Source organism: Neovison vison, chromosome 1 (assembly GCF_020171115.1).
Source record: "Neovison vison isolate M4711 chromosome 1, ASM_NN_V1, whole genome shotgun sequence".
Lineage (NCBI taxonomy): Eukaryota > Metazoa > Chordata > Mammalia > Carnivora > Mustelidae > Neogale > Neogale vison.
The window spans coordinates 127,018,394-127,034,981 of record NC_058091.1 but is presented as its reverse complement, the minus strand read 5'-3'; positions in this window follow the sequence as shown (position 1 = coordinate 127,034,981).

Sequence of the window (16,588 nt, the reverse complement as noted above, 5' to 3'; positions counted from 1 at the left end):
CCAAAAGTGAACAAACAGCTTGTGTTTTTTTGATTTTTGTTTTTCTGACTTGGGGCTGCCCCCCCTTCTCCATGTTCCTCTTGGCAGCCCCAGGAACCCTCCTCTGTGACCTGACAGCCTAGCATGGGATTTCCATGGGATTTACGTTTCCCTTCTGTCTTCCCAGCTGTGCTCGGCTGACACATCCTGCTTTCAAATAGGCTCTTGGATGACTGTTGGGGGTTGGCCAGTTGCCTTTCTTCTCTTGCGGGGTGAATTCAGTTCCTTACAAGGATAGGGCTGCTCACCTAGCACTTAAGATTAGAATCAATCACCACGTTTAGTTAATCACCACCTACGTTTCAACAGTTGCTCCTCAGGACCCCTATTCCCCAGAGCTGCTTCTCTCTCTGCCCAGCCTCTGGCCAAGCTCCTCTCTCTGCTTACGTGGACCGTGTTTCCCCACTGGGGCCCAAGGTTGGCTCTGCAAGCTTCTTCACAATTTCCAGTCAGTACACCGTGAGACTTCTCAACTAGGGGTTGGGTGTTTGGATATTTGTTTTCCTAGGAAGCACATCAGAGCATTCTCTGGCTTCCTTTTTTTTTTTTTTTTTTTTTTTTCCTGGAAAAACCCAGGGCAGGCTCATTCTCATTCTGACATTTGAAAGAATCTGAAGTACAGGTAACCGTTTCTTTAAGTGCAGTGGTGATTGATCACTAGCGCTCAGCATCCCTGTGGGAAGGCCAGTGTGGGGTGGTGGGGACTGGAGCGAACACAGAGCTCGTGCACTGTGTAAAGGGAGCAGTCAGCACCGCTCTGTTTAGTGGGCCGTTCCAGCTGGTTGGGTGGGCTCAAGGTGGCCAGCCCTCCCAGGTTTTCAAAGGGAGCTGGAAATCTGACTTTTTATCTGAAATATCCCAATTTTGAAGAGTTACCAAAAAACACCCATGACAAGAAACTTTTCCAAGTAGAAGAATGAGGAAGTTTCGGTCTCTAAACCGTCAGTTCAGAGAATCAACACCAGACAAGTTCAAGTTCACATGGGAAGGTTGCACTCTTGCCCACACATTTCTCCAGAGACTTCTTTACAACAACCTGCCTCTCTGTTTCCTCTATGACATGTCCCTCATGCTGCCCTGGCAACCAGGAGGCCCTTGGCAGCGGTGGCCTGGACACTCCCCTTTGTTACCGAATCTTGTCGGTACTGCACTCTACTGCAAAGGGGTATGCAGTTAAGACAATTTTTTGGCAAATTAAGTGAAAGAAACCTGCATTTCCTATTTGAAAGGAACCTTCAGCAAACGTTATTTATAGGCAGGGGGATCATCTGCTCCTTGTGTTGTAAATAGATACTGTATTTCACGGATGAGATTTGCTTGAAGGTACACCACGAGGACACAGTCTAGGTCTGTCCTCTGATGAGCCTGCAGAATTGACATGCTGGGCGGTCCACGTCCTTGCCTGTTCTTCTTGTGCAGACGGGCACAAGCTACCTGGTAATTGGGCAGACTGGGGGCTCATTAATAAGCACACCGTCCTCAAAGATAGAACATTCATTAATAGAAATATATGCAGGTGCTGGCAGCCAAACCGCCCTGAGCAATGTGTCCTAACCTTGGCCTCTTTCTCCTCCTGGGGATCGAATGCATTCTTGGTCTTCATTTAAGAGGGCATTCTGTTAAATTACAAGCATTTTTATTGTAGGTGAGATTTCTGACCTATGTTCAGAGGGGTTAAAGTACTTTCTGCATACCAGCTTCCCGCTCTAGGTGCATTACTATTTTCACATGTAGATTTTACGATTATAAAGGCATGGCAAGGCCAACAGATCAGAGGACTGCCATTGAGAACATGGTTTATTACTCACAGACCCCAAGAGGAGGGAGACACAACACCAGCAGGGCCACGTGGGGAAACACCAGGGCTGGTCAGGAGGCAGAGAGAGAAGAGGGGGCGATACTGTGGGCAAGAGCCTACAGAGAAGAACAGGCAAGGCAGAGATAAGCAGGTTTTGGATTGGCCAGACTGAATAATTTCAGTGGGGTCTGGGGAACTGAGCCCCCCCCCCCCGGGTGTCTGACACCTGTCTTTAGGGTGATTAGGGCAGGTGGACAGTGGCCCAAAATATGAGAGCCCATAAAGGAGGTAGTGGGGGTGTGGGCTCTGCACTGGTTGGTTTGCACATGCAAGGTGGGCTCAAGGCAAATTGTTCACTATTTCTAGGAATTGACTAATCCCGGGAAGGGCAGTCCCTCCGTCACGAGCAAGGTCCCAAGATGTCTAAGCATCAAATATAGTAACTTAGAAGATGTCCTTATTGCACAAATTAATCCCTAGGAGTCCTATGAATCCTTGGTCTCCAAAGGGATCTGATATTATCCCCTGCTGAGGACACAGAGGAAACCAAAATTGTGACATAACTTGATGCCTCATGCACGAAACTTCCAGGAGGTACAAGGCTCCACAAAGATACAGATGTCACTTTTTCTTGATTTGAATGGTTAATATAGTCCTGTGGTCCAGAACTCAAAAGGATTTGAAGGGTCTTAACACAGAAAGTATTGTTCCCATCCCTGTTCCTGTCCTCGCCTTCCTAACACTGATTAGTCTCTAGCACAGACTTGTACTATTTCTTTATGAAAATACCAAGCACACAAGAATATACATATTTTTTAGACAACAGAAGAATTCCTCTGAAATTTATATAGCTTAGCCTTCATGGCCATTAACAATGTGTCCTGAAGCACTTCAGAACTCAGTGGTCTGCTCAAACGTGATACGTTTTACTCCTAATCAGAGTCTGAACAACTGAAAGATTTGGCAGGTGTGCAGTGTATCGTATCTTTTTTTTTTAAAGATTTCATTTATTTATTCAAAAGACAGAGATCACAAGTAGACAGAGAGGCAGGCAGAGAGAGGAAGGGAAGCAGGCTCCCCTCTGAGAGAGAGCCTGATGCGGGGCTCGATCCCAGGACCCCGAGACCATGACCTGAGCCGAAGGCAGAGGCTTTAACCCACTGAGCCACCCAGGTGCCCCCAGTGTATCGTATCTTAAACACGTTTAACTTTATTAGATTGCTGGGCAAAGTGTTAGAATTTCTATTATTTGTTCCTGTCTGTTTTGGGGTTGGAGTAAAGATCAGGGTGGTAGGAGTTGGCAGAGGGTTGTGAATTTTCCATAAACTAAGGACTGCTCTTGGTCTTGATAGTAAATCCTGAGAGCAAATTTTTCTTTTGTGGGCAAATTCACATTAAACAATCTTTTTTTTTTTAAGTTTTATTTTTTTATTATTTTTAAAAGATTTTATTTATTATTTATTTCAGAGAGAGAGCGTGAGAGGAGAGAGAGGTCAGTGGGAAAAGCAGACTCCCTGCTGAGTAGGGAGCCTGATGTGGGACTCGATCCCTAGACTCTAGGATCATGTCCTGAGCCGAAGGCAGTTGCTTAACCAACTGAACCACCCAGGCGCCCCACATTAAACAATTTTGAGACAGATGTCTAACTCCCAAAATGCCCATTTATTTATTTACAGTAGTTACAACTGATCCAGAAATCAGAATCCCAAGAAGTTATGGCTGGCCAGTGCATTCACTCCTGGCAAGTGGGAAAAGTTGAATAACGATCTAAAGCCTGTTCATGAATATGGGAATTAGAAGGGAGGAGATTAATTGGATTAAACACTCCTGGAAATATCATTGGTACCAGGGCTTTAAAATTCTGTGGGAGGCATTTTGACACCACACAAAGTCAACAGATTTTTTTTATAAGTGACTGTTCTGTGTTTTATCTCACTTCTCTGTGGACAAGTGAAAATTTGTTAGGGGCAAGCTATGAGATTTTTGGAAACACCACTGTTGAATGGAGAGACAATAGAGATGACCTCAACAATGGAAAAACCAAGCAGTAGCATCTCCAAAGTCAGGATGGCCTTGCCTGTAGGCAAATGCAACTCAAATATCGAGGTGAGGGTTATGGGAGGGCAGACCTTCTTCTTGGTCCTGCAACATCCTTGCTCAGTAGGGAAACTTCTCAGGAAGACTTTGCTGGTGGGAGGATGGGGCACACAAGGTTTCATCATTTATGTTCCTTTGGATGGAACAATTATGGTTTCCTACTGCACCAAACACTCAAAGTTTGTTGGGCTGGTCAAGATTTCTCCACTGGATGGTGACTGGTGGGCACTGAACAAGTTTGTATCTGTAATAATTCGGACATGTCTTACACTCAAGTCTTGGGATCCATTCTTCTAAGGAGAATTTGCATGTGTTAGTTCTAATCAATTGTTAATTTTGGAGTATAACTCACAATGACAACCTTTTATTACTATTTGATTTTAGTTTTGGGGCAGGTATTGTTTACACACAGTACAAAATTCAATATAATACAAAGTGGTGCTCCCTGAAAAACAAGTTCCAGCTCATTCTCATGCCCTAGCTACCCTAGGGACAAACATTAGAACCAGTTTCTTGCATCTACTCCAGAAGTATATATGAATGTGCATATTTTTTTTAATGTATGCACCTGGCTTTTTTCCTTAATAAATTAGTTTGGAGATTCCTAGAGTTACCTCATTCTTTTTACCTAGATGCATTTATTTAGCTAAGCAACATTTTCCTTTTTTTTCTTTCCTCATGATACTTTCTTTGTTTCTGTTTCTTTTTTAATTTTGTAAATATGTAAACCATTCACATATTTCAAAATATTTTCAGTCCATTCACCCACTCACTATTTGTTCAAGAAATACTTACTGAGTGTCCACTGGGTACCACTGTTCTAGATTCTAGGGATATATTGGTGAACAAAGAAGCTCATTTCTCATGAAGGGAGCCAGCAATAGACAAAATAAGTGAATGTGAGAGGATAAACTGGAGGACAGGGAGAAAAATCAGCAGAGATGAAGATCTTAAGGCTGGTTGAGGGTGGTCAGGCAGGTGAAACTTCGGGGGTGAAATCTGAACAAAGATGAGGGAATTAGCCATATAGACATCTTGGGGGTGACGTGAGGACCTGGTAGGCCAACGTAAGGTACTGGCTTTCCTGTGAGATGGAACCCCTGGGGGAATTCAAATGGAGGAGTAATAGGAAATGATGGAGACAAGGGTCATTCTGGCTGTTGGGTGGAGAATAGGCCTGAGGGGCCAAAGTAGAAGTGAGGAGACTAGTCAAGAGGTGTTGCAGTAATCTGGGGGGAGATGATGGTAGACCATGGTGGTAACATTGGAAGTAGGAATCAGTGGTTGGGTTGGCCACTGGGTAAGACAAGAAAGGACTCAAGGGTGACTGCAAGATTTTGAGCCCAAACAACCAGATCATTTGATTTCCCTCAACTGAAATGCCAAAGGTAGAGCAGGTTTTGGAAAGGAAGAGCAGAAAATGATTTGGATGTGTTAAATTTGAGATGACTAAGACTTGGGTTTGAAGTTCAGGAAAGAGCAGATCTGATGGTGGAGATTTGGGAACTACCAAATTAAAAGATGGACTATTTAAAGCCATGGGGCTGGATTTGATCATCACATGAGTGGGTGTAGACAGAAAAGAGTCTCAGAGATTGTGCCGGAGGGCTAGAGAGAAGATCTAGAGATCTAGAGAGAAGCCAGGGAATGAGAATGGTCAGTGAGGTAAGAGAGAAACCAAGAGTACGTGGAGTCCTGGAAGCTAAGCAGAGACAGTATTTCAGGAACAGAAAAGGATCAAGTGTGTTTGATGTTCCTGATAATGAAGTATGGTGAAGACGGAGAAAAGAACATTGGATTTTAGCATAGGGGAAGTCACTGTTGATATTGACAAATGCAGTTTTGGTGGAATAATGAGAGCAAAATCCTGATTGGAGTAAAAAGATACAGTAAAAATGTTCCTTCCCATCTCCCCCATATGCCATTTCTCCCAAGCCGTTTGCCCCAGCCAGGTAACCAGTTTCATTTTTCCTTATCTGTAGGTCAGGAGTTTTTATACAAATATAAGCATATGTGTACCTATATATTTTATTTTCCTATTGTTTCACTTTGGAGGATTGCTCTACAGATCTACCTACATGTGTACTGTAAAAAGGTTATTCTCTGCAATATTGTCTGTCATAATCAAAGAAGATCGGAAACAGTGCACCTGTCTACAGAGGATTGGTTAGAGCACTCCCACAATGAACTGTTGTGCAGATGTCAGCCAAGAATGAGGAAGTTCTGCAGAATAGATAGAGATGCCCATTGTAGCCTGTTAAGTAAAAAAAAAAAAAAAAAGCATGGTAGAGAAATATACATAGTATGCAAAGTGGAGAATAGGAAAACGATAGATGATAGATAGATAGATATCTGTGTTATAGGGTACACTAATCTATAATTTGGTAGACATTGTGAAATTGTCTTCCATAGGAGCCAGACCACTTTGCATACCCACCAACAATGCATATGAATATAGCTAGGCCTCTATTAATGCAAAATGAGATTGCTTCATGTATTTTGCCATTGCAACATAAAAAGCAAAGGTATATCTGAACACAAAATTTCTCATGAATAAGAATGTATTTGTAGAATAAGGCCTCATTGACTATAGAAGTATTATTTTATGTGAGAGATGTAGGAGTTTTTTGTTTCTTTTGTTTTTAAGTGAAATTAAATGTTTTTAAAGGAAATTAGCCTTTGTATCACTCAGCTTTTGCTTCATAAGACAAGCTCCAAACTTAGTGGCTGAACAGCTGTTTGTTTAGCTCCCAGTTCTGTGGGTCGGCAACACGTCCTGGGATTCACTGGGTAGTTCTGCTGCTTGTGACCAGTCTTGGCCGATCTTGGCTGGGCCTTCTGCTGGAGACCTGGTGTAGGAGAGCTCCTGGGGTGGCTCAGCATCTGTGCTCAGCATGCTCTCTCCTCCTCCACCTGGTCAGCCTAGGTTTTCTCACATGGGAACTCAGAAAATCTGGGGGCAGAAAGACAGCAAGCCCCAATGTGCAAGTACTTTCCAAGTCCATTCCCACCACATTCCTTACTGTTCACTGGCTTGGGCCCAGAGTCAGTGTAGGAAGATGCGACCAATGACATGGGTGCAGGGAGGTTTGAACAAGTTGGAGCCATTACTGCAATGAATCCACAACATCCCTTAAAGGCCCAATTTTAATTCTCTGTTTTAAGAATTTGGGGTCACTCTAGTCCCTGTTACTGATCAAGCCAGGTACTGTGCTAGGGTAGGAGACACGTGAGTTATGGTCTCCAAGTCCTTGACTGAGTCTGAACCACAGTTTCAGCCTAGAATATGAGCTTTTCCCTTGGAAGTTTATTTCTTCTGAGGAGAGATTTAGTGGGAGTGAGACCCTGATTTTTGTAGTTTCAAAAATACATTTTTATTTTCTGAACATTTTGCTTTTCTTCACTTAAAATGAACTTGATGACCAGGTACCCATCTGGCACCCCATGCAACCCAGCAGGCAGGGTCTGACTTTTGCTGATTTCAGCTGATAATGTGTTTAAATGGAAATACGCAACCTCCAAACTAGGGCTCTCAGAAATGCACTAGAATGGTTGGATGATTGAGTTAAAAGTCCCCCAGTGACTTGGAATTTTGACTCATTGAGAATAGTTTGATTGACGCTTACCCTCCACACAATTTATTTATTTTTTTCATTTCCTGTGTGGTATTGACTTGATTAAGTCAGCCTAGGAGCCTCCTTGCTTTGGAGAGAGAAGTCTGCAATAAAATCCATGAATTTAGTCCTCTGAGAATTTAGGCAGACAGGTGACAATGACTTCCCATCCCCTGAGGCATGAGAGTTGATGAGACATGATTGTTGTTACCCACATCCAGGCCTGAGAAACCACAGGAAGTCCTTGACAGGGAACAGGAAGAGGAGAACGAGAAGTAATATTTGTTGAGCATCAACTATGTTCCAGGCGCTGCTCAACGCAGAGTGTCCAGAGATGTGTAAGATGCTCAGTACTGGGTAGATAGCAGCTAGCCTGTGAAAACACAGAACAAAGCATAGTATAAAGGAGGAAATGGTGAAGGAGGAGATATATAAGATGGAAAAGAAGGACAAGGAAGAAAAAATAATTCCAGCAAAGCAAGGATAGTGAAAAGGTATGGACAGACCAACTCCCTGGTAGATTTGAAGGTTCTCCTTCACTGTTGTACAGCGCCCCTGACTCCTTTAGCCTCTGATTTGCTTCAAGACAGCAGTCACCTCACAGAATAGTCTGAGATTTCAATCTGCCTCAGCGGATACTCAGTGTCCACACTGGATGTGGTCTTTATCCTTGCGTTTGGTCCGCACTCCAACCTGGGGTTTGTGGGTTAGCATCAGAGGCCCAGAACCTGCTTTCTTTAGAACTAGACTCCACTGCTATGTGATTGGCATCCACCCAAGAGCTGAACACCTTGAAAGTCTAAGGAACTCCTTCAGGGCCCCTTGGATCTGATTAAATGAGACCAAAGGCCCAGTGTGTCTTGCTCACCTCATCATTCTAGCCCTAGAAAAATGTCTTACATGCAGGAAGGTGCTAAATTGTGATGTGTCAAGAGAGCATGTCATTGTGGCCTGAATAGGTTCATGCTTTCTCCCCAAAGACCCACAGTGCCCTGGAGAGTATTTATTCTCTCTGGGAATCTGGTTCAACTTGATCTTCAGTAGTCTGAGTGGGTCAGGGCAAAGGGGCATGGTTTTTACCTGCCCCTAACCAGAAAGAATTTCTCTTCTCACTTACCAGGAAAAAAAAATAAGAAAAAAGAACAAGGAACTATAAGTCATACATTCTCTGTGCCTGGCTTATCTGCTATGGGAAAATATTGACCGGAACCCAAGGACAAGGTCTGCTCTCCCTGGGCGGTGGGTGATGGGTTATTTGGCTGTTTGGATCACTAGAAGCAACATGAAAGTTTCGATTCAGAAGATTACAGCTCATCCATCAGGTAGCAGCTGGATACTCAGAGCTCCTCCCCACCAGCAGCTGGGCTGTGATCTGGCTTTGCCCCAGCCCCTGCCACATCTGCTTACTGGGAAGGTTGGACTTTAGTCTGGGCTTGCTGGAGCATTTATGTACCTGACACGGTGGGGTGTTCCCTGAATCCAGCTTGTTCTGCATGGAGCTGTGGAGGCCTATCTCCCACCAGACACCCTGTTCCCATAGTTCTCGCTGTGGCTCGTGGCCTTCTCCACCCCCATGGTGCACGTGGTACCACCCCGTCATCTGCCAACAGCAAAACATCACCTCACCATGAGTGGGGCTTCTGATTTCCAGTAGATTTATTGCTTCATATGTTTTGTTTAAAGCCTGCCTCTACCCCAGCCCCCAAACATATGGCCTTGAACCCACATAATCCCTCCTGTGTTGCTGGCTCTGTCATAGTGAGGTAAAAACAAATTTTGGTGGTGAATTGAGTAGAGTGTGCCTGAGAAGTTTTATTTTCTCAAATTATGTTTTGTTTGAAGGTTTATTTGTTTTTTGAGGAAGAGAGAGAGGGATGAATGGGAGGGGCAGAGGGAGAGGGAGAGAGAACCCCAAGCAGACTCTGCACTTAGTGTGGAACCTGATGCAGGGCTTGATGACCCTTAGATCATGACCTAAGCCAAAACCAAGAGTTGGATGCAACCGACTGCACCACCCAGGCACCCCTCAAATCTTTCCAAAATAATCTAAGAGTCTTGATTAGATTTCATCATTTATTATCTTCTTGAAAATCAATTTTGAAAATTGACACCAAGTAGGGCCATGTTGGTCTCAGTGAGTTTGGAGTAGCCTGATGTTGGGGGACAGGTACCGCCCTCTCTTTCCTCCAGCCTGGCTTTTGCCCTTCTCATACAGGAAGTTGCCAAAGCTGCTCTGTAAAGCATAAATTTCTCACTTCCCTTCTCCTGATTATCCTAACTAGAATAGATGAAAGCACTAGTCTCTTGTTACTTTGTCATGGTTCGTAATTGTTACACTTTATTTTTTTTTAATTTTATTTATTTATTTGATAGAGAGGGATCACAAGTAGGCAGAGAGGCAGGCAGAGAGAGAGAGAGAGAATCAGGCTCCCCGCCGAGCAGAGAGCCCGACGCGGGACTCGATCCCAGGACCCTGAGATCATGACCTGAGCTGAAGGCAGTGGCTTAACCCACTGAGCCACCCAGGTGCCCCAATTGTTACACTTTAATAGGGAAGTAGTTACCACTATGATTCTTCTTTTACAGTCATGTATTAATGATAAGGGTCCAAGTTGCTGTGATAACCCACAAAGCCAGTGGTAGAGCATCATACTTGTAGTACAGTGTTTGGAGCCAGATAGACTAGATGCAAATCTCACCACAAACGGAACAGCCATAAATTCAGTGAGTTACATGGCCTCTCTGTGTCTGAGTTTATTCACCTGGAAACCCAGACAGTAATTACTCCTTTACAGATTTGTTATGAGGAGTGAATGAAATAAGGAAGGCAAAACTCTTAGTAATGTCTAGAAAATAATATGTGGGCAAAAGTGGTAGATTCTGTTCTAGGTGTCTATTTTGGAAGGAATTGATTTTTTTTTCTTTATTTTTTTAAATTATGTTCAGTTAGCCACTGTATAATACACCATTAGTTTTTGATGTAGTGTTCAACAATTCATTAGTTACGTCTAACACCCAGTGCACATCACAACACATGTCCTCCTCAATACCCATCATCCTGTTAGTCCCCCCACCCATCCCCTCCCCTCTGAAACCCTCAGTTTGTTTCCCATGGTCCAGAGTCTTTTATGATTCATCTCCCTCTCTGATTTCTCCCCCTTCAGATTTCCCTCCCTTCTTCTGTGGTCCCCCACGCTATTGCTTATGCTCCACATTTGAGTGAGGCCATATGATAATTGTCTTTCTCTGCTTGACTTACTTCACCTAGCATAATCCTCTCCAGTACCATTCATGTTAATACAAATGGTGGGAAACTATATAAAGTATCGTGTCATCTCCAAAGACAGAAAGTTTGACTTCTTCTTTGCCAATTTTGGTGCTTTTATTTCTTTTTATTGTCTGATTGCTTAGGCTAGGACTTTTAGCTCTATGTTGAATATTAGTGGTGAAAGTCCCTGTCATGTTCCTGACCTTAAGGGAAATTTCCCTTAAGGGGAAAACTCTCAGCTTTTTCCCATTGATAATTATATTTGCTCTGGACTTTTCATAGATGGTTTTTATAATGTTGAGGAATGTTCCCTCTATCCTTATGCTCTGAAGAGTTTTAATCAGGAAGGGCTATTGTATTTTGTCAAATGCATTTTCTGCATCAATTGAAAAGATTCTATGGTTCTTGTCTTTTCTTTTATTAATGTCCTATATCACACTGATTTGCAGTTCAATCAGCCCTTGCATCCCAGGAATAAATACCACTTGTTAGTGGGTGAATAATCCTTTTAGTGTACTGTTGGATCCTATTGGCTAGCATCATGTTGAGTATTTTGGCACCCACGTTCATCAGGGATATTAGTCTGAAATCTCCCTTTTTGGTGGGGTCTTTGCCTGGTTTGGGGATGAAGGTAATGCTGGCCTCATAGAAGAAGTTTGGAAGTTTTCCTTCTGTTTCTATTTTTTGAAACAGCTTCGGTAGAATAAGGTACTATTTCTTTTTTAAATGTTTGGTAGAATTTCCCCTGAGAAACCAACTGGGCTTTTGTTTTGGGGAGGGTTTTTCGTACTATTTCAATTTCATTATGATCATTGGTCTATTCAGATTGTCAATTTCTTCCTGTTCCAGTCTTGGTAGTTTATAAATTTCCAGGAAGACATTTATTTCTTCCAGGTTGCTTAATTTGTTGGCATATAGTTGCTGGTAATAATTTCTAATAATTGTTTCTATTTCCTTGGCTTTAATTGTGATCTCTCCCCTTTCATTAATGATTTTATTAATTTGGGTCCTTTCTATTTTCTTTTGGATAAATTTGGCCAGTGGTTTATTGATCTTATTGATTCTTTCAAAGAACCAGCTTCTAGTTTTATTGATCTGTTCTACTGTTTTCCTGGTTTCTATTTCATTGATCTCTGCTCTAATCTTTATTATTTATCTTGTTTTATTTGTTGTTCTTCCTCTAGTTCCTTTTGGTGTAAGGTTAGCTTATGCATTTGGGATTTTTCTAATTTTCTGAGAGATGCTGGATGCCTATGTATTTCCCTCTTAGGACCGCCTTTGCAGTATTCCATAGATTTTGGACTGAAGTGTTTTCATTCTCATTAGTTTCCATAAATTGTTGAAGTTCTTCTTTAAGATCATCGGTTGATCCAATGATCCTTTAGCAGGATGCCCTTTAACTTCCAAGTGTTTGAATTCCTTACAATTTTTTTTTCTTGTGATTGAGTTCCAGTTTCAAGACATCATGGTCTGATAACATGTAGGGAATAACCTCGGTCTTTTGGTATTGCCTAAGACATGACTTGTGACCCAGCATGTGATTCATTTTGGAGAAAGTTCTGTATGCATTCAAGAAGAATGTTGTTGTTTTAGGATGGAATGTTCTGTATATATCTACGAAGTTCATCTGGTCTAATATGTGATTCAAAGTTCTTGTTTCTTTGTTGATCTTCTGCTTAGATGATCTGTCCAATGCTGAAAGTGCAGTGTTAAAATCACCATCTGATTCCTTATTTTGGTTAACAGCTGGCTTATGTAGTTTGCTGCTTCCATGTTGGGAGCATAGATATTTATATTTGTTAGATTTTCTTATTAGATAGACCCTTTAAGAATGATATAGTATCCCTCTGGATCTCTTATTACAGTCTTTGGTTTAAATTCTGATTTGTCTGTTATATGAATTACTACCTCAGTTTTCCTTTGAGGTCTGTTGGCATGAAAATTGTCCTCCATCCCCTCACTTTCAGTCTGGAGGTGTCTTTAGGTTCAAAATGAGTCTCTTGTAGATAGCACATGGATGGGTCCTGTCTTTTTATCCAACCTGTGACCCTGTGCCATTTCACGGGAGCAATTGGGCTGTTCACATTGAGAGTAACTACTGAAAGATGCGTACTTATTGCCATCCTATTGTCTGTACAGTCCCTGTTTCTATGGATTATCTCTGTAAACTTCTATATTACTCTTGGGGTCTTTCTTGTTTTATAGGATCCCCTTAGTATTTCTTGCAGGGCTGGCTTGCTGGTCACATATTCTTTCAATTTCTGCCAGTCCTGGAAGCTCTTTATCTCTCCATCTGTTCTGAATGATAGTCTTATTGGGTAAAGTATTCTTGGCTGCATATTCTTCCCATTTAGTACCCTAAATATATCTTGCCAGCCCTTTCTGGCTTGCCAGGTCTCTGTGAATAGGTCTGATGTTATTCTGATGTTCTTCCCTCTGTACATAAGAAATCTCCTCCTGGCTGCTCAATGCCAGGTCTGTTCTCCTTGATCTTGTGAGCAATTCTGCCTCTTGGAAAAGAATGCTTGTTTCCTTCCCCAGATTAGGGAAGTTCTCAGCTATGATTTGCTCAAATATACCTTCTAGTTCCCCCACCCCCACCCTCTCAGGGATCCCAATAATTCTGACTTTGGAACGTTTCATGGCATCGTTAATCTCTCTAAGTCTGTTCTCATGGATTTTAAGCTGTTTGTTCCAGGCCTTTTCCTGTTCCTCTTTTCTATCAGTTTATCTTCTAGATCACTGAGTCATTCTTCTGCCTCATTTACCCTGGCTGTTAGAGTATCCAATTTCGACTGCATCTCATTCATAGTGTTTTTAAGTTTGGCCTGATTAGTTCTCATTTCTGCCCTTTGAGATTCTATATTGCCACTAATCATCTTCTCATGCCTAGCTATTGACTTCATAACTGTTATCCTGAATTATGTCTCTGACATCTTGCTTATATCCATATTAATTGGGTCTGCAGGGGAGGTCTCTGGTTCTTTTCTTTGTTGGAGTTTCCTCCTCCTATTTATTCTGTTGAAAGGTGGTTAAGGGAATGTACACAGTCAAAAATATCAACCACAATCTAGGCACAATGCACCCTGGGAAAATCTGGAAGGGTCAGAAGTTACCACCAAGAAAACAAAGGCAAAATAAAACCCAAGAATAAAATTTATAAAATTAAAACATTAAAAAGAAATTAAAAATTTTAAAAGGTGGGGGGGCATAATCCCTTAGTGTGGGCAAGATAGGGTGTTTCAGTTCTTTCTGGCTGTATTCTGTTCTGTTTATTAGAAGACACTACTTCCCAGAGCTACAGGGAAAATAAAACTGGAATATATAAAAAGATAATATTGAATGGGGAAAAAAGGAAGACATTGAAGCTTATATCTATATAAGAAAAATAGAGTTGTGGAAAAATGCAAGTTAAAAAGCTACTATGAAGTGTGTTATATTAAACATCTAGTTGAAATGAGAAAAAGGTGAAAGGAAAAAACAGAGAAGGAACATGAGAAAGAATAAAAAGAGAAAAAAAGTTTATATCTGAAAAATAAACCAGCTGTGAGGCAACCCTTGGAGCTCAGTATACTATTTTCCCCTGGTGCTGGGGTTTTACAGTTTTATGGGGACCCTCAGGTTGTCATCCTCTTGTTCTTCCAGCTCATCTTCTGGGGGAGGGACCTGTCCTGCTGTTTCTCAGAGAACCCTGCTTGGGCAGAGTTGCCCTGGGGGCTGAGCTCCGTGGAAACCGGTTTTTTGAGTTTTTGTTCTCTGGTGGCTTTCCATGCCTTTTTGGTGGGTCAGAGCAAAGGAAAATGTCCACACTCAGATCTCTGACTCAGAGCAGAGAGAGAAATCATGGGCTGCTCCTCTCTGAACCTTCCAGGACACACAGTCTCCATTTCTGTAAGCACTGCTGAAAACCACAGCCTCCCCAGGGTGGTGCACATCCCCAGCGACTGTCTGGGCAGTAGACTCAGGATCCCTGCTTGTCTCTGCCCTTTGTGCTTCTAAAATCCCCAAGGGGGCCCCAGGTTCATGCATGACTGCTCTCACAGTTCCTGGATCCTGTTTGAGCGGCTTGATAACAGCGACCACCAGGACTCTGCAAGATGTCGCTGGTGCCTGGCCCAGGATGCTTTTGCAGTCTGGTGTTTTATCACTTTCCAGGGAGCAGCTTATGGCAGCCCCCTCCCCCTTCTGTTTATCTCCTGATATCTGCCTACAGAATCACAACTTTGCCCTTCCTACCTTGGGACGGGCTGAGAATTTCTGCTTATAGAAATCCAGATACATCTTCTTGTATCTCGGGCTGATTTCATGGATGTTCAGAATGGTTTGGTAGATGATCTGGTAAATTCAGGGGACTGGTTGAAATGGTGTCCCCTACTCTGCCGCCATCTTGCCCGCCCCTATTTTTTATTGTTTTTAAACATTTCCTTAAGATTTATTTATTTAAGAGAGAGAGAGAGAGAGAAAGTGCAGGGGGAGGGGCAGAGGGAGAGGAAGAGAGAGAATCCCAAGGAGACTCCCTGCTGAGAGCAGAGCCCAAATCGGGGTTCAATCCCAGAATCCTGAGATCATGACCTGAGCCGAAATCAAGAGTTGGTTGCTCAACCGACTGAGCCACCCAGGCGCTCCTATTTTGGAAGCAGTTTATATTGGAATTTTGTCTAGAACAACTTTTATTTGTTTTGTTAAAGATGAAGCATGCTGTTCATATTTATATAGACAAATTTCTATGTCTAAGTGAATATAAGAAAGGTTAAGTGACTTGCAGTTTGCATGCGCATCTACAGATGTTTCAGAAGGAAGCTGAGAAAGTGGGCACAAGGGCCTATGGGCTTCTGAGGTGGCCACAAATGCTAACCCTCCTATGGGCCTCCTCATGCTCTCTGGTGGTGACTGTGAACTGGACAGTTCATCGAGCTGACTCAGTGGGCATTTCTGATGTTTTCACGGATAATTCAGATGAAAACACTCAGCAAGCATTTGAGGAATATGCTCAAGGAACAAGACAGAGAAAAACAGGGCGAAGACAAAATGTGACCCTTTGTCTTCAACAGAAGGACCCTGTTTTGCTTTAACCATTTTTGTTATCACTCTGCAAACTCCTAGCAGAAAGGCTTTTGGTGCCCTGTAGAAGAGCTGCGGTCTTTTCAGTCAGTGTGGCCTGCGGTCCCCCATGCCAGTGGCACATCTGCTGTCTGTCCCCAAGTGCCCCACCAGTGTCCTCACAGGCAAAGTCTCTCACTTACTACCGGACTGCTTATTTACACTGGGGTACCAAAGCCTGATTATAGTATAGGGAGTCATCCCTCCTCTGGGTATTGAATGTTTTATCAGGGGATCAAAATGTCAAACAAAGGGCCGATAGATGGTGGGATTTCAGGGCTCCGTCTCTAGGAGCAGAGAAAGAATGGCAGGGGGGCGTTCAGTATCATGACAATACCTTGAAACTGACACTGAAATAGTGTTGGACACAGACTCTGAATTGTCTTAGCAAAGCTACGATGGAATGCCAGGTGTTATCTCGGGACTTGTGAGGAACCACTTTCCCCAATGATTGGACCTGACCGTGGGACAACCATGTTAGGCAAGCCCTCACTCTACCACTGCTTTACCGTCTCCAGCATCCACAAGTTTTCAAGAGGCCACTAAGACTTTGGTTTACAGGAAGATACTGTATAGCTGTGATTCTGAGTGATAATGTCCTTGGTCCTCCGTCCTTCTTTCCTTCTGATGTCATTTGGTGTGGTCAAAAGCGCATGAGCTTTGGATCAGGCA